Source organism: Protomyctophum parallelum, assembly GCF_964188405.1.
Source record: "Protomyctophum parallelum genome assembly, chromosome: 5".
Classification (NCBI taxonomy): Eukaryota; Metazoa; Chordata; class Actinopteri; order Myctophiformes; family Myctophidae; genus Protomyctophum; species Protomyctophum parallelum.
Window position 1 is genome coordinate 21,816,627 of NC_139702.1, and position 19,287 is coordinate 21,835,913.

General features: G+C 43.2%; 1 long non-coding RNA gene across 1 annotated transcript; it reads left to right on the top strand.

Annotated features, from left to right (window-relative positions):
• Positions 1–79: 79 nt before the first annotated feature.
• LOC310859297 lies at positions 80–18,446 on the top strand. Its single transcript, XR_014569287.1, has 3 exons — positions 80–432; positions 17,805–17,885; positions 18,316–18,446. It is a non-coding gene; the product is annotated as an uncharacterized lncRNA (long non-coding RNA).
• The last annotated feature ends 841 nt before the right edge of the window (positions 18,447–19,287 follow it).

Sequence of the window (19,287 nt, forward strand, 5' to 3'; positions counted from 1 at the left end):
TTTGCTTATCCGGTTTGTTGTTGTTTTTTTTCGCCAACTTTTTCACAGCGTGGTTCTCTTGGAGAGTAGGGTTAAACAATGGTGAACACTTGTGTTTTTGCTGGGTGCTCTAATTCCAACCTTTCTGGGAACAAAATTCATTCCTTTCCAAAGAAAGGAACGCCGGCCTTTCGGGCATGGGTGAGGTTCGTGCAGGTAAAGAGAGCAGATTTTACAGCGTCATGTGTGAAAGTGCACTCGGTTCTGTGTAGCGTGCATTTCAAAGACGAGGACTATGTACAAGGAGATCTCATGGAGCATCGAATGGGATTCAGGTCATTGAATCGTGTGAGACTTATTTCTGGTGCTGTACCTTCGATCCTGTCACCTCCTGGTCAAGCTGCTGCCGCTGCACGAGGATCTACGGCGGTACACAAACTTGGGCTGTCTCGGGTAAGTGTCAACGTGACTAAACAAATCCCTTTGACGCTAGCATTAGTTAGCAGCAGGCTGTTATTGTCTCTACCCGAATAAGGCATTGGGAGAGAGCATGTTTTGTTCAATGCTAGACTAGTTATTTGGACGAAAACACTGTCTGTCAGTAGCCCTCCAAGCAGAACCCAAATGCTACTGAAGTTTCTGACTTTTTGACGACAGAGCATTGCGTCCTGTTGCAGCAGTACCATGCCACCTGGTACGCAGACTACATAAAACATAAACAACGTGTTTATGGCCTGTCTGCGCTCTTTTACGATTTTTTTTTCGTGTGAGGGTTTCTGAATATGTGAAGTATAAGTACCCATACATGCCGCTGCGAATATCTCCTGTGGCGCGGAAGCCGTTAAGTATTTTTAATCTTTGTTTGACTGATTTGGTCGCTTTGATTCTTCTCTTCCTTCCTTGTTTTTTTCTTTTTTCGTTTTTAAGATATTTTTTTGCGGCTTACGCCTTTTATTGATTTTTGAAGGGACAGACAGTAGGCTGACAGGAAACGGGAGAGAGATGGGGGGATGACATGCAGTAAAGGCCGTGTCGGGTCCGGGAGTCGAACCCGCGGCACACTGCGACTGGATTACCAGTCCGGTGCCCAGACCGTTACGCTACGGCCTGGGCCCCTTCCTTGTTTATTGACACCTCATTGTACCGCCTATCTGGCTAGCTAGTGGCGCTATAGCTATGACAGAGCAGATCAGAGGCATGGACGTAGCCGGCACAAGCCAACCACACACCGGGAGGCGGTACAATAAACGGTAAACAAGCAAGAAGAAATAAAGCGACCAAATCGGTCAAACAAAGATTAAAAATACTTAACGGCTTCCGCGCCACAGGAGATATTCGCAGCGGGATGTATAGGTACTTAAAGTTCACGAATTCAGAATAACACAAACAAAAAAAGAACGTCAAACGCCGCAGATTCGATCTCAGAGATAATATTTACATCCGCGTTCTAGAATTCCCATACGAAAATATAGTCATGAACAGGGACCCTACATAAAACTCGTCCAAATTTCAGAAAAGCTTTATGGAGGGTCCTGAAAGGGGCTAGTCTGTCAGCATACTGGGCTGAGGATGAGTACAATGCACGTGTTGAAAGAGATGTTCCAACTATGGTGAAAATATAGCCACAATGCCAAAACAAAGGGATATACACAGGGAACTACTTCCCTGAAAAGTTTATAAGTGTAAAAATGTTGGTGATATGAGCAGCTAGCTGTAGGCTATGTCAGTGGTTCCCAAAGTGGGCTCTGGGGACCCTGAAGGGACCTTGAGGCAGTTCCAGGGGTCCCCAGCTAATTCATAGTTGGGCAGTGGACAGACACTTTTGAGGGGCAGGTGCTCAAGTGAAACAAAAGGGCACTGTAGCGTCAAAGTCCTATTACTTTGGGCTACTGGTTGCCCGATGCCGAGGATCTAGTTCAGACGTGTGATAAAAAGACTGATATCCAAACGTTTACTTAAAGTTCAAAAATGATATTTATTCACTGTAACTTGTATTAAATAAAACAAAAGAGTGTCAAAACCATATCAATCACCAGCCTGTGTCTCACAGTCAAAAAACTGTTTGCCTTCACACATCAGGACAACAACAGAGCATTCAATCAGGTCTCATTAAATAACCTGGCCAACCTTGGCCTTGACCAAGCCCTTGGAATGACATCATCAAAAAACATAGAAATAAAATGAACAGAGAAAAAATGGCTCTTACACACCAGCTCCTAATTGCTACTGGTGGGACAAAACAGAGCAATTCCAAAACAAAAAAATACAAAAAGAGCCATAAATCAACCCAAATACAAAAAGTATCCAATACCAGGGCAATATTCCATATTCATTATTGCCATAACAAAACTCAATTTTTAATCTGTACCCTCACATAAGGCAGATTTTAGTTAAAGAGCCCTCCTCTTCAACCCACTATTATTTCTTCTTTTCAGTCTCTTTAGATTGGAATCCTTTTCCGAATTAGACTTTGTTCCTTAATTTTCCTTTTGTTCGGCCTTTTATCCTTTTCTTTCTCAGCCATTTTCCTTTCTTCCTCTTTCTTGAGGTCTTCCATCTTTCTTTTTTTAGAGGCAGCTCTCTCCTGCCGTCATGGTCAGATGTTTCCTTTGGGTGATGATTTTCTCCATCTGGCTCATTTACCATTCTGTGCAGCCATTTAGCGACAGCCACTTCTGCAGTATCCTGCTGCCTTGCCTGCATCTCCTTGGACTCAAATTTGATCACCACTGGGCTCGCTCTTCCTTTCCTTCTTCCTCTGGCCTTTTTCCACAGAGGAATAGAGCACCTCGACAGGTGGTGCCTCATCTCCATCACTTTGATCCTTGACCTCACTGACAGTCACTGCCTTCCGTTTCCTTTTCTTCTTCTTTTTGGTGATAGTAGAGTCTGCTGCTGGTTCACCGCCATCTTTTGTAGACTCTTGGTTTACCACTGTGCAATTAGCAGTAACTGTGGGGCCACTCCCACTATGTATGCCATTGGTTTGTAAAGGAGCATTGATTACCCATCCCAGTAGGGTTCTGACAGCATAAGGTCCCTTTCCATGGCTGTTAATCACCTCCCTCGGTTCCATTAACTTTGAGGTATTGGTACCGATCAACAGGTCCACATTAGCTGCAATTCTAGGGATCTGCATATCGTGGAGGTAATGCCACTTATCCAGCTCCTCTTTACTGATCAGGTTAGCAGTAGACACGGGCATTTCTTTTTGGGTGAACACATCAGGAAGTTCGAAAAATACCTTGCCAGTAAATTCAGATACTTCCAGGCCATTTACTATGCAGCTGGGTACCGTCTTACTATGACCCATGGTGCGCAAATGGACTTTGGTTCTTTGGCCTTGTGTGTTCAGTTTGTTCACCAGGTGTTCTGAACAGAAAGTACCTGTGCTTCCTGGATCCAGGAAAGCATAGGTCTGGATGACCTTGCTGCCCGCTGAGCATCTCACTTGTACAGGCAAGATGTGAAGAATGCCGTTACTGTTGCCAGCCCCTGTATGGCCACAAGTAGATGTTATAATGCAATTTTCAGATTTTATTGTTTGCTGCTCATTGGTAGCTCTAAAACTCCCCATTTCCTGTCTCTCCATATGTAGGACACTGGGATGTCTCTTGTTGCAGTGGGAGCAATACATGCGGCTGCCACAAGTCTTATTCAAGTGCCCTGAGCGCAGGCATCCAAAACACAGGCCTTTCTCCCTTAGAAAGTCAAGTCTTTCTTGATGTGCCTTCTTCTTCAGTTGCGGACACTGCTCCAAAGCATGATCACGTTCACAATAAAGACAGGATGGGCGAGGGTCTGTTTCATATTCATCAGAAAGTTCAACATGAGTTGCAAAACTGTTTCTATACAGTGATTTGGTTTGAGATTGAGGTTTGGGTTTTATAATTAGTTTACCCAGAGGAGTGTCCTGGATGTCACCAAAAACAGGGTCGGAGGCAATTCTGACCTGCTGTTCAATAAATGTCACAATGTCTGGGAAACAAGCTCTTCGGTCATGTCCGTCAAGGATGTCACATGCCTTCTCTCTCCACTGGTCTCTGAGCTTGTATGGTAGTTTCAGAATAAGTGCTTTCATTTTTGCTGGTGTGTTTAGCTCTTCCAAATACTGCAGCTCCTCCATGGCATTTGAACATTCCCGCAAGTAAAGTGCAAATGGCTTGAGACCTTTCACATCCTCTGACTTTACATTCGGCCAAGCCATGATTTTGTCCATGTAGGCTGCAGTTATTCTCAATGGATGCCCAAAGTGTTCCTTGAGCAGATCTTTAGCAGCAGCATAACCCCTCTCAGGAGGCATATGGAGGCAACTGCGTACCAGGTCCCTTGGCTGTCTCCTAGTAAACTTCTCAAGGTAATATAAACAATCACCAAAATCATTTGTTTTTGCCTCCACACAATGCTGAAATGCCTTTATGAATGATTGAAACTGTAATGGGTCACCTTCAAAATGTGGAATCTCTCTGTGAGGTAGAACCTGAGAGGTTTGTGTTTGTACAAGGAGTGCTATTATTTCATTTTGCCTTTGTAGTATATTGTAGAGTTCTCATCGGGCCCGAAAATTAAGGCCCGGTCCTAACTGGGCCCTAACTGATCGGCCCTAGGCCCGGCCCGGCCCGACTAATTAGCATAGATTTTACGCCCGACCCGGCCCTAAAATGTCGGGTCGGGTCGGGCCTGGTCGGGTTTGTGCAGAATTTGAGAACTCTACACAGAGTAAAAGTGAAACGCCAGTCAGCACCATCTTCATAATAGATAAATACACAAACAGACAGAACAGAACTATTATTTTTATTATTTATTATTATTATTAGATCATCAGATCTGATGGTTGGTTTTATTGGGTTGAGATGATAGAGCTGGTTGGGGTAATTTTTGCATTTTAGCAGGATCTAAAGTTGAGGTGTGAACTGGTTGTTTATTTTGCTTGCCTTGCTGAGGGTTGAAATGATTCCGGTGAGTTGTGTCTTTGGATTGGTGATGCTCAGATGTGACTCGGTTTTGCATTGACTGATGCTGTTGAGAGAACTGCTGTAAGCCAAGAGGCTGGATTTTAGGTCTAGTGCCTTGCCTAAAATAGGACATGCCATCAGCTCTCCTGCCAGTGACACTGCTGCCGGCCTCTTGTAGGACAGATATTTTAGCAGTAGAGGCTGCTATTTGAGCATCCAACTCCACTTGCTCTTTTTTCCTCCTTATAGCCTCAGCCTGTTCCTCCAAAGCAGATGCTGCTATTTGACCATCCAACTCCACTTGCTCTTTTTTCCTCCTTATAGCCTCAGCCTGCTTCTCCAAGGCATGTACCTCTTTTAATGCAGCAGCACGAGCCATGAGTGCGGCCTTGTCCGCCTCTGCTTTAATACGTGCTGAAGAAGTAGAGGACATTTTGCTTGTCTTTGAAGCAGTGCTTTTATTATGGTTTGAATGAGCAGTTAACACATGGGATGGAACATTAGAAATGCTGTCATGAGGCTCGATATCCTCATTATTGTCATCGGTGACGACAGAACCCTTAATGTCAGCATTAATTTCATCACCTTTGTCACCGGCAGCAACAAAACTCTCACTTTCAAAAATCACATCATCATCATCCTCAGAACAACTTTGAACATAACTCCACCTTTTCATTTCATCAATAAACCCATCAAAAGTGAGCATTTTTGCATTGTACCATGTTTCATGTTTTTTGGCTTCATCAGCCGGCACAAGACCCAACAAAGTATTGTGAACCTTTTTTGTTTCATCATATAAACCCTTGAAATTGTGAAATGCACATTCTGCTTCATTTGCACGTGTCTCATCATTCACCAAGGCAAAAACCACTTCCTCCAGTTTTAACAGTTTGCTCAGTTTAACCTTTCTCTCTTTCTGCAAACTGTCGATTTTTTCATCCAACGCTTTGGGTGTAAATTTGACCACACGTTTTCCCAAAGCCCCGTCCCCACCAGACTCAAGTTCAACCACAGACTCAGGTTCAACCACATTGTCACCAGCGCCAGATGGCGCCTCCTTTTGATCCATAATAAAAAACAAATAAACAAATGTCAAGTTCCTTAGACAGTGTTCCGTGCAATAAAGTACTTGTTGTTAACTTCAAACAATAATAAGCCGCGCTCAAAGTGGCGCTCCTTTTACCAATGCATTGGGTTTGTTATTTCACTTATTTGTGTGCACACCTTTCCTATACAATGGCCATTGTTTTAATGTCGGCGTTGCGCTGCTAAAGCCTTTAGCCTACCATGCTGCATACGCTGAATGCCGGGTGAGCGGCGTTGATGAGCCAGGTGTTTATCGCCGATTGCCGTATGATGACGGTCCGGTCCCGACCCGATCTGCTGCTGTCAGCTGCGGCGGCCCTGCCGGTCCGATAGTGCTGCCGATGTCCCCCGATGAGCGCCCCTGTAGCTCTGGGTCGATCCGTGCAGCCGTGTCCGCCGCCGTGCGATGATCCGTTCCCGGTCCCATCCACCTCCGCGGCTCCGCCGTTTTAACAACACACGCTGCGGCCCTATGATGCGGCCCGTCCGTGCGTGTTCTCCAAGTTCCAAACGACCCCCGTTAGTTCCACTTGCCTCCCAATTGGCGTGGCGTGGAATAGAGGCAGTTTTTTGACTAAAATGTAGCGTCAAAGTCCTATAACTTTGGGCTACTGGTTGCCCGATGCAGAGGATCTAGTTCAGACGTGTGATAAAAAGACTGATATCCAAACGTTTACTTAAAGTTCAAAAATGATATTTATTCACTGTAACTTGTATTAAATAAAACAAAAGATTGTCAAAACCATATCAATCACCAGCCTGTGTCTCACAGTCAAAAAACTGTTTGCCTTCACACATCAGGACAACAACAGAGAATTCAATCAGGTCTCAATAAATAACCTGGCCAACCTTGGCCTTGACCAAGCCCTTGGAATGACATCATCAAAAAACATAGAAATAAAATGAACAGAGAAGAAATGGCTCTTACAGGCACCTTATCTGTTGCGTGGAACCACCAGCTGCAGCGAGCTGCCGCCTGACTTAACAGACTTACTGCTTTTCTCCGCCATAAGGAATGTAATTACCTTCCGCTCCTGGCGGAGTACTCCGTCTGATAAGCTTTATTATTAATATCAAACCGGATCGCTGATTACTATTTTTTCATAACAATAACTAAAAAACATTGCATGGATGCACCTGGGACGTATCCTCAGTGATGTATCTTGAGGTCAACAGGGTTTCGGGTCTCAACATCATACCCCTCACTCAGGCGACACAGCCGGCAGTGATCAAGTCCCGACTTACCAGTCCCAGTAGCTACCCTCAATCAGTCCCACTAGGGAAAAACCAGGGGCACACAATCCGTTGGAACTACTCCAGAACTACTCTGCCAGGGCTGGGAGGTACACTTCTGGCACATGGAAGCACTAGGCTCTGGGTTGTCTCCTGTCCGGGCCCCTCCTACGTCTCACCAGGTCCACTCCTGCTCTCACCAGGAGTAGAGCGAGGACCTGTGCGTTGCACCAGAGTCCCAGCACCAGACAGTTCATTCAGGAGTGGTGGGCAATGGTTCCACAGGGTCAATTTTGCTGCGGTTCCGCTTGCTGCTTGCATGGCCCTCCCAAAGGCCTCACCGAGGGTTGTTGGGCTTCCTCCTCACGGAGGACACAGGCTGGGGCGCTAACCCATACTGCTCCCCCGTCTACATTCCGGCTGTCACCTGTCTCTCCGGTGGTCACCAGACTATACCTGGTTGTCACAGTCTATTCCTATGAGTCACTATAAATAGAAGAAGTTAAGAACTATAACTAAAAAACATTATTATTTTGGCTCGGCCTTTCCTTCTTTAGCGATCCTAGACCGGATTGCGCAACCGCGCTGCCGTCCACCTCCCATTATACAGGCTGAATAAAAGCTGAATAACTCCTAATCTACGGAGATCTCCGTGGTTTGGTCAAAACGGGCGATGTTCGGAGGTCTTTGCTGATTATCTAGATGGAAACATTGGCGCTTTCTAGAGCAAGGATGACTATATTTTAGCTCGCTAGCATTGTTGCATAATTGGCCTAATAATGACTTATTTAGGACCTAACACCGCAGCATCATGTACACACGTGCGCACGCACAACCACACACACACACCATCTATCTCTCTGAAAGAAGCTGAATATGAACGGTGCGGCCGCACTGAGAGTTCCAACACAAACACTGACTCGACAAAGCACCCCTCGTGTGTTTCTCCAAAACACACAAGTCCTGCACAGCGCAAAAAAGAAAACATTTATCTAACACACACACACACACACACCTGTTATACACGTACTATTAGTTGTTGCTGTGTTGTTATTTCCACCTCCTCATCCGACTAACCAAGTTAATCGTAATAACAGTATGTGACTCTTTATTGTGTTGTTGTTTGGGTTAGATTACTTTAAACCATTTGGTGCAGGTGAAAGTAAAACTACAATACGTTTCGCTGTCTCGTCATGTTGTGTCTATCTGTCAACTCACTCACTCAACTCTGCACGCTCTGATAGACATGTCAAAAAATTCCCTCCGCACCCCCCTTCCAGCGTCAGGCACTGTCTTGCAGTGGGGTCGTTTTATTTAGTGTTACCTGGCTGGCTGCTTGTGGTCACGACCGTCCAATTATTATTTTTGGAGGGTTAGAATGTAAGAATGTAAGAAGTCAGAAGTCCTTGCAAAAGTCTGCCCTTTCAACTTCATCTGTGCAGACTGGTTCATGTTGAGTGAGAGTGAGTGAACAGAGGCGGAGGGAGGGGCACTATGCATCCCGTGTGCGTGTGTGTGTGGACCAAGGTTATTATAGTTAACTATAACTAACGAAAAAACGAAAACTAGAATTAAAAAAACATTTTAGTTAACTGAAACTAAACTGAAACTAAAATAAATTAAAAAACGATAACTAAACTAAAACTGTAGGCTATTGTGTGTTCACAAAACTAACTAAAACGAACTGAAATGATAGACAAAATGGCATTCGTTATCGTTTTTTTATCAATATTTATATGCCTTACGGACATTTAGAATATAAACCTTTTAAATGAATTCGGTTCTTTTCCTTATTTCCCGAGCCGTTTTTACGGCACTTTTCAGCACCGTAAGGCAGCATGTCACAACGCTTTACGACCCGTGTTTACATTCTGCAGTGCAGCCCCGTGGTCGCTTCAAGTTTTAATGCTGCTGCTTGCATCTCGCAAAAATGGCAAAAGTTGGCAGAAAGAGTGGCCAGACGTCCGGTTTCACGCCGGACAGTCCGGTTTTAGAACCACCTGTCCTCCTCCCAGCTCAACCTCTGGCCGGACACATAATTGTCCGGTTTTGTGTGATATACAGTGCTTGTGTCATAACTGTCATTTACGTTGTCTCTGTATTAAAATCTCCGCAGAGCTGCTCAGCTCCGCAGCGAGCCAGCCACACTCCCTCTGTCTTAAAAAGAGAGAGGAGACGTTGCCATGTCCGCTTAATTATAAGCGACTTTGGCCTTGTTTTATAAAATAGCCTACTAAGCCTAGTCAGGCTTCTTTTGGGCTTGTTTTCATAGACATGGTTGCTTGTTTCTCTTCCAAAACCTGTCAACACTGCCAGTGGGATGGTCTGTTTGTTTTTTGTGGAATGTGTGTTCTCACAATCACTTTAGTATAGTTAATGCAGGGATAAATAAACCAAAAATGCAAAATGAAAAACTACATTTAATGAGCAATATGGCTCGACATCATAAAGAAAGGGAGGCTAAAGCACTGTGAACATAGGCTACTGGCTTCATTCTATGTCCCACACCGATGACCATAAGACTGTATAAAAAACCCCACAAGAAAGAGATTCAACATAAAACATATCTAAACATGAAATAAAATAAATTGATTATAAAAGGAATGACCTTTGTGGTACCCCATCATTTAAAAAGGTTAATTGAATTAGCAAATATATGTTCTCTGTGGACATACTGCTGGAGATGATGGTGGTGAAAATCAGGTGCGTGCAATAGTATAGTAATAATAATAATATCTGGAATTTTATAGCGCTTTTCTAAACACTGTGTGTGTCTGTTTGGGGGGGGGGGGGGCTGGGGAGAGAGCCCCGCAAAAGTGTCCTCCTTTCTGAGGTCTTGCAGGTGGCCACCACAGCCCAATATGGGATTTCTTCGAATATGACTGTGTGGGAGATGCAAGCAAGTGCCTTGTGGATGAGGATGGGAAAATATGCGAAGTATGTCATGGTTGATTGTCCAACAGAGACTGAATATATATACTTTTAAATGGTATCTTTTGTTGAGTTTTTATTACACAATACTTGCTCTGATCTTTTTTAATCCTATACTTCGTTACAAATAAACCAAAGTACGAAAAAACTAAAACTAAACTAAAACTAAGCATTTTCACAAAATAAAAACTAAACTAAAACTAGCAAACCCGCTCTAAAAACTAACTAAAACTAACTGAATTAGAAAAAAATATGTCAAAACTAACTAAAACTAAACTATAATGAAAAAACCAAAACTATTATAACCTTGGTGTGGACAGTCACACACACATACAACATCATGACACATTTATAAATAAATATATTATAAGCTTTTAATCCAGAATTGATCGATGTCACCACGGGCCACATACTATACACGTACAAATAATACAAAACAAGAAAAAAAGTGTACCAAATGGACTTGACAAAAGGGCATGTTGGTCCAGAGAGGGCCACTAGTCTACGTATGCACGCCCTTGTAGTTGTACAATATACATTGGGGTCCCAGAGATAGAAATGCCATTACATTGGGGTCCGTAGACTAATGCATGTCAAACTGGGGGTCCTTGAAATTAAACTGGTTGAGAATCGCTGCTAGAGCTGTAAAAATGTTCTCTTATGGTTATGGGGGTCCCTGGCATATGTTTTCAAATAGGGGTCTGCATGCTAATTAATGTCAATTTGGGGGTCCTTGACATGAAAAGGTTTGGGAACCACTGGGCTATGTGATATCCTATCTATGTACAGTTAGTATCATGCAAAGTATGATACTAGACTCATGTCATGTTCGTGCGTGGCCATTTTAGAACCCTTCTGAGTGGAATTTCCAGCGTAACATGGACAAAACAAATATTGAAATGAAATACCAACTATGTTTACTATATATAAAAGAGTAGGGTTTACCCTGAATGTTTACCTTTAATAAACAACATGGGAAGTGTTGAGTGTCCCTCATACTCTAAAGTCCCCTCATGTGTGTGTGTTATCATGTGTGTTATGCTGCCGCTCCCTTCCGGTGATAAAATGGCCACCAACGTAATCAAAAAAGTCAACCAAAGAACAAGATTCCTTTACAGGATCTCCTCACTGGTCAACAAAAACACCTTGAAGACCTTAACAGGAGCCCTCGTACAAGGTTTCTTTGACTATGCATGCACCTCCTGGTACCACAGCACCTCAAAGGCCCTTAAAACTAGGCTCCAGACTTGGTCCACAAGATTTGATACACCACCAAGATACCCATGTACCTGTCTAGATACTTCCTTAATGTAAACGAAGTCCACACCCACAACACCAGAGGGAGTGCAACGAACCATTTACAGCCCAGATTCGGCACAAACAAGGGACTAAATTATTTTAGCTCCTATGCCACCAAAATGTGGAACGCCCTACCAACAGTCATTAAGACATGCAAATCCCTTGACTCCTTCAAAACCGCTCTCAAAGGGCACCTACGGACGGCTGCAATTCGAAACTGGTCCCCGTAAAATCTGAATCCCCTGTCTGGGTTCGTTCACGTTGTCAATAAAAAAATCACACCTGTGTGAACTGAGTGGTGCAACTCCCCCCCCCCCCCCCACCTCTCTCTCTCTCTCTCATTAGCAGGCAACAGAGCAGCACTATCCCTCTCTCTGTTTCTGGCGCCCCCTACTGGCAGGGCTCCAGACTAACTTTTTCACAGATAGCACTGGTGCCACCTACCTTTTCATTTGGTAGCGCCACCAGAAATTAGGTAGCACCATTTTTTTCTTTGTATAGCGTGGTATTATTACATGATCTTATCATGCCCCCACATAGGGCGCCATTTATTTTTTTAGTGGTTTCCACCATTAAAGGTTTGAATCATAAAACCCCCTACAAAGGTCACTGTGTAAAAAACAGCAACCTACCTGGTTATACTTCAAAACACTGTAGATGGTTTGAACCCAACACAAAGTCACTCAGTCAATAAAGGCAATATTTATATTCCACACACAGAAAGTCAGTTTAAGGTTTTGTGTTAAATTAAATGCAGTCCAAACCTTTGGGATTAATAAAGTGACAATTTGTACAATATCCCATTACCATTATCCAAATTAATTCCTTATTATAATATTTTTATATTTTGGAAAAAATCTTTTGCAATGTGAAATGCCACCGAATTCTTAATCCTTTTCCTTGTCTTCATGGGCCAAGTTGGCCAACTTGTGAAAGCTGCATACTTTTATTGTGAAGGCAAAAGTTTCGAAATGCTCTCAGAGCCTGCATATCTCCGCGTGCTGAAAATAGCTGATCTACAAGCTCACAACATGTCGCGGACGTTGTGAGCTTGTAGATCAGCCATTTTCAGCACACACTTTGTACGACGAAGAATAAATCAGGCATCAGTGCTCTTCACTCACTGGGAGGGAGATTAATGTATTTTGTTGGTCGATCATCATGTATGGACACAGGCTACCTCCTCGATGCAAACATAACAAGCTTTGGAAGCTATTTTTCGTGGCACATTTAATATATGTTTAATCAAACAACAAGTTTACCTCCTCACTTATTGTTTGGGTCGGGAGCTTACAGTCTATGGTCGGGAGTCGGCTGTCTGTGTAGATCATGACTGATCATCATGCAGTTTAGATATGGGCGCTGCGCTCCAGTGAAATTGTATAGCTGAGAAAGATTAGTTAATTTGTGTCGGATAAACTGCGTTCAGACCTGAATATATATATTCTCCTCGGTTCGTCCAGTTTGTACCGCGGCAGGTCGCGCTGCGCGTGTTTGCGCAATTATCGTCTTTGCATTGACTTTGCAGGCAGGCAGAGAGAGAGAGACTGAGAGAGAAAGAGAGGGGATTCGATTGAGCCAAAAGAAAGTAATACTTTATTATCGCACTACTAATAGCCGCCCGGCGCCCGTGCCTCAGTGTTGAGACGGAGTAAAAATAAATAAATAAACGGATCGTTTTTCTTTCTTTTCGCACATTTCCAAGTATCACCGGTGCGACCTCATTACATTTTAAGTATCACCATAAGATATTAAGTCGCATATGCGACCTAATAGGTCGCACGCTGGAGCCCTGCCTACTGGTACTAATAGTCATATACTGGTGCTCATTAACGTCACATACATGGGTGAACACATAGGTGTACATTAAACTGCATGGGTCTGGACTCCGGAGCGTAAACAACTTGATTCACATGTTGCTCACACTTTACAGGTTAATTGGGCTAATATTTTGCAAAAGAAAAAATCGTCCCGTAAAATCGCCTAATAAACGTATTCGGCGATTGGACTCGTAAATTCGCGATTGACGATAAATTCATATCGTCACCCAACCCTAACTCTAACCAAGAAGCCGTCTGCCTTGCTGAGATTACTATTTGATCCGAAGAGAATGGATTCAGTTTTTCCCAGGTGTAAGGATAGTTTATCAGTGAGCCAGGTGCAGATTTTACAGAGTTCGGAGCTGAGGGCCTTTTCAACCTGCAGTTTGTTCCTGTCTGAGACCAGCAGTGCTGAGTCATCTGCAAATAGGAACAAGTTGCAGTCACAAGCTGATGTCATATCGTTTACATATATAAGGAACCGTAAAGTCCCTAGTATGCTTCCTTGTGGAACCCCACAGCTCACTGCAAGGGGGGGGGGGGGGGGACAGTGTTCCGTTCACCTCCGGGTAGGATTGCATCCAGCTCACTAATGTGCTATCAAAACCAATTGCTTTTAGCTTGTTAATCAGTATGGAGTGGTTCACGGTGTCAAAAGCCTTTTGGAGGTCCAGCATGACCATGCCGCAGTATTTACCAACATTCACCTCGTGTTTGATGTGGTCGCTCAAATAGAGGAGGCATGTGTCAGTGGAGTGGGATGTTCTGAAACCAGATTGGAACTCGTACATTAATTTATTAGTGGCAACCTGTTCATAGACTATTTTTTCCATCACTTTCGAGATGGAGCTTAGAATAGAAATAGGGCGGTAGTTGCCGGGTTCTAATTTACTCCCTTTCTTGGGTTACTTTGGCCAGTTTAAAATCTTGGGGGACCTGTCCCTGTTTGATTGGAGAGGTTTACTGCGGTATGTGGGTGATGATTGGAGCTATGGAAATGGCTTAATCTCTGAGGAATTTGGAGGGAATATTGTCATGGCCAGTGACCTTGTGGGTTTGGAGGGCACTTTTTAAGTGCCTCCTCAGTTGTTATTGTTACCATTGCCATTTTAAAATCATCTTTACAAACACATAGGTTTTTGTAGAAGGCTTTGATGTGCTCTACATCAAAACGCCCAGAGTGGGAGGGCAGTTTGTTAACCAGCGTTGTTGCAATGTTTGTAAAGAAGATGTTAAAGTAGTTGGCTACATCAAGCTTGTCAGTGATGAGGGTGTCATTCGATTTGATGTTTGTTTGTAAACCTGGTTTTTAGTTTCTGACCACAGCCTAGTTGGTTGTTTGTTTAGTAGCTTCCAGAGCTCCCGAGGATTGTTTTGTTTTCCTCAGCTTTATCATTGATAAACGTTTCTTTTAGCTGATTTGGTCATGGCAGTTACACTGTTTCTTAGCTTGTTTCATTGTGTTTTTAGGATGCCCAGTTGGGTTTGGAGATCACTGTCGAAGCGCTTGGCTAGCTTGGACTTGCGTTTAAGAAGTTCCGAGCATTTTTTGTCTCTGGCTTTCATTGCAGTCAGTATGTCCGAAATCATCCATGGCTCTGAGCGGGTTTTGACCCTGATGGTTCTCAGAGGAGCCATGATGTAGTACTGATGTAAATTTGGTTTTGAAGCCAAGCCATGCTTCTTCGACTAGTGAGCTCCTGAGCTCATCGGACCAATCCAGACTCTTCAGTTTAAGGTTAAAGGCCTTGCTAGAGTAGGTTTTGAGGTCCCTAGATATGACTGTTTTGTGACAGCCAGACTTTAGTTTTAGTTTTTTGCGGGTACAGAAAATCATAAAATGATCACTAAGCCCACATACAATAACCCCTTTCTTGGAGATTCTGGATTTGTCCAAGGTCAGAATGAGATCAATGACAGTTTGAGTAGAATCACACACTCTTGTGGGTTGGGTAATGACTGACACTATGCAACTCACAGAACCGACTGAATGACTTAAACACAGGTTCTTCCTTACGTTGCATGTCTGTATTTTAGTTGCCAATCAGGATTTTCTCTACACATTCCTCCCCAGCTAAGCACCCCTCAAGTATATCATAGAACCCTATCATAGAACCCATGCTGGTCAGGCGGTCTATGGACGGTGCCCACTAATACTGATTTCGCATTTAAAAAGAATAATTCAACCCACACAGTTTCAATTTCATCATGCTGGCAAGTCAGTACGAGTAATGTATTCAGTATCTTGGTGAATATACATGCACACACCACCACCATGGTGTTGGGCCATGCATCCAGCAAGCCCAACCCAGTAGTCACTTTGAGTGGCACCACACAAACAGCCAACGTACAGTCTTGCTTCCAATACCATAATTGTGGTATCTTATTTTACCATTGGCCATTGCACACCCTATAATCCTACCATGCAAAATACTGAAAGCTGGGAGAGCAAGCGTGACACACGGCAGACAGCAGATGAGATGTTCCGATGTTCAGACCACAGCACAGGTTAAGGTGCTGTCAAAATACAAATCATTGTATTCTGGTTAGCATGTGTGTTTTACATGTGTGTTTACATGGGCGGTTTACATGGGTGTCGACAGAAAAATGCATACACTTTAGAGATAAATCCTTTGATCCTACAGTCTGTTCCTTCATGTCAACAAACTCCTTTAGTCCTACAGATAAGATGATGTGACACAGGAACAAACAGAACAAAATACACTATAGGTCGTGTCTGGCCCAGGATCAATGCCTCACCAGGGTGCTGCTGCTATGAGAAGCCTGAAGGTGACAACTTCTCGTGCAACCTTATGTTCCAATTCACTAATCTAATAACTAGGTGTACAAATGAGTTATGGTTCCCTCATATTCCTCACAGCCCCCCTCATGATGGTCAACACGACTATCATGCCAAAATATTAAATATGAACATGGAACCATAATTCACTTTCACCCCCCTTGACCCTCAGCTGAACACTATACATTCAAGACGCCAAAAATAGCCAGCATCACAGTACAGAATTTCCCCAAAATGTTTTTTGGGGACATTATACAGATTACACAACTTGTCATAAATGATTTCATTTATGATTCACGTGAAAACCTCACATGAACCATTCTGGGGATTCACATGAAAACACTGTCACTTCGTCAACTTCGACCAAGCAAAGACCAAATATCTCAGCTCGTACATATGCGTACAAACAAAGAAAAATAAGAAAAACAAAAGAAATAAGAAAAACATATGTTACCCCCAGAAACCAACAGAAATCTAAATCCTTCACTAATAACTTTCATCCCGTAATTTAAATCACTTTTCTGACAAGTAAATAATCTTAAACAATGAATAATGGAACGATCAATGAAAGTAGTACAATTAACTGACATTTAAACAAGACACATGCCGCTTCAGCTTAATTTAGGACGTGCCATAACATACGTTTATAATGCTTTAAATAGAAACTCTGCTCCACTAAGGTAGTACATAATAAATGACAATAATAAAAGATAAAAAGATACAAATACATTAACGGGCCAGAGTTTAAGCAATATTAACTAATACTCTCTTCACGTCTTGAGGAAAACACCTTCATAATAGGCTACATATGACTCAACTTACATAACATACAATCAACATGAGGCCTTTTCATTTCAAAACAAACCGACGCACAATTTGTAATCTGAGTGAAGGAATTGTTCGTCTTCCCTCTGATATGGACAAAGGAATTGTCTTCTATTGCTGCTTTTCTAGTTACCTCGAACGTCCGCTCAGCCACGGATCAAATGAGTGAGTCTGTTCACCGCTGTTTGTCGCTGTCCTCATCATCATCTCTCCCCCCTCCCAACTCTGAAACAACAGACCTGGGAATACGAAGAGAAAGGCCACAACGTAACTTCTTCACAGACTCCCGTGCGTGCAGGTCCGCAAGGCTCTCAGCGTGTAGGTCTGTTGGCCATGGAAAGCCACGCTACGCTGTGCTGCGTCGCGCTCCATCTCCCCGCTCACGATCGCTGTCCCCATGCCGAGGTGATGAGGGCCTCCGCGCCGACTGACCGCTCCGCTGTCCATCTGCCCGGTGCTGGATGTGATGCAGGTCGCCGTTGTGCACACTCCTCGCGGTGGTCGTCGTCTTCATCACACTGTGTAGACAGGATCACGGCCCGTTCTGTCAGAACTTCCGTTCACAGAAATCTCGCTAATTAGACAAAGCTAATCAAAAAAGATGCTGGTCCTGTTTGTCTGGTGCATAAAAATGTCCAATGACAACGGGTTCCGGTCACCATCTGTGGTGACAACTTCTCGTGCAACCTTATGTTCCAATTCACTAATCTAAAAACTAGGTGTACAAATAGGTAATGGTTCCCTCATATTCCTCAGTGTCACCAAGATTGAGCAGACTGCCAGACTCGCAAATAGTTTGTTGGCACACATGACAACAAGCACTCGAGGCATTTTCTTTTTGGAGGGCTAATAACTGTCTGTTTGTTCTCACCACAGAAAACAGCTGGTCTAGTGCGGAACGACAGCGGTTCTAGAAAGATTCTGAGGACCGCTGCTGAGGAGTCAAAAGCACATGCTGTAAGTATCACCGAAATGTTTGTTGCACATTTAATTAATACATTAGTATTAATTAAAATCTTAACGGCAGACAATACAATGTAGATAAAGTTGTTACACACTCATGTTTCGAGTTTTTTCCCACAATCCCCAGCGATAAATGTCACCATCCTCCGGACCCTCAATCACGTTATCTTTAATATATACAATAGAAAAGTGTTGTTAACCCTTTCGGAAGCGTTCGCATCCTCTGTTAACATCCTTGGCGTTACGCACCTACGCTCTACGCTCCAAAAACAACAGCACAACATTTCAAAACACTCTTTCCGTGGAACGGATGTATAACACCCTGCTTCAGCGCGAAAACGGAATAACTTACTGTACACTGCTTCAACTTACGTGTAACATAAATGTAACATTTCTTCCCTGACATGTTCCAAATTGTTCCTAGGATTATCTTTCGCAGTTCAAACTTTCCAGGGACATAGCTTGCCAGACTGACGGTTACCAGACTGACTCTCAACAGAAGAGATCTGTTGACACCCAGACCATGATCATCAGAGCTGACCCCCGACTGAAAAGATCTTACGGCACCCAAGTCTCCTGGACCAGGAGACTCACCAAAAGTCAAGGTCTGTCACATAGAATACATAATATTAGGGCGATTAGATTAGAACATTTAAGTTGACCATTATTGTCATACGTTTTTCTTTTGCATTGAACATTGAAACGTTACAATTTGTATTTCTGTTTGCCTTTCTAGGCTTCGTAATCACAAAATGCACAGATGGCATAAATAACAAATAACATTTTAATTATATTTTATTAACAAACAAAAAACAAGAGATATTCTGCAAAAATACAGAAAAAAGAAAACAACAACAACCTGATATCGCACATGAGAAAGACTAATATACAAAGACAAAAGAAAATAAAAGAGAAATAAACCCTGTATTACCATACAGTGTGGTCTGGCCTCTAATTGACATGTGTGTAGGTCGTCCTAGCCTGCTGGGCGACCACTCCCCAGTGCCCCCGTTGAAAGAGAGAGAATGCTTGAGGAGGTTAGGAGGGTATTTGTACTGACAAATAACTTAAATATACAAAGATCACTGAGTGCTGACACATTTAAGATCTTTCAACATGGATTATGCAAAAATAATTATGTAATTATTATAAATACAATTATGTAATAATTGTGAAAGGCCTGCATAATATAGGTTACACATGTTTTAATAGGTACGTCAGTTTGAAAGTGCTTTAACAGGCACTGTCTTCTACTTAGGTACTCAGATACGTGTGCATTCTGAGAGTGTTGGCACTCAGATAAGTGTGCTTTCCATGAGTGTTGGCATCGGTACACCATTCCAATGGAAAAGACCACCTCCAGTCCAGAGCTCAACATTCCGGAAGCCCTTTCTAC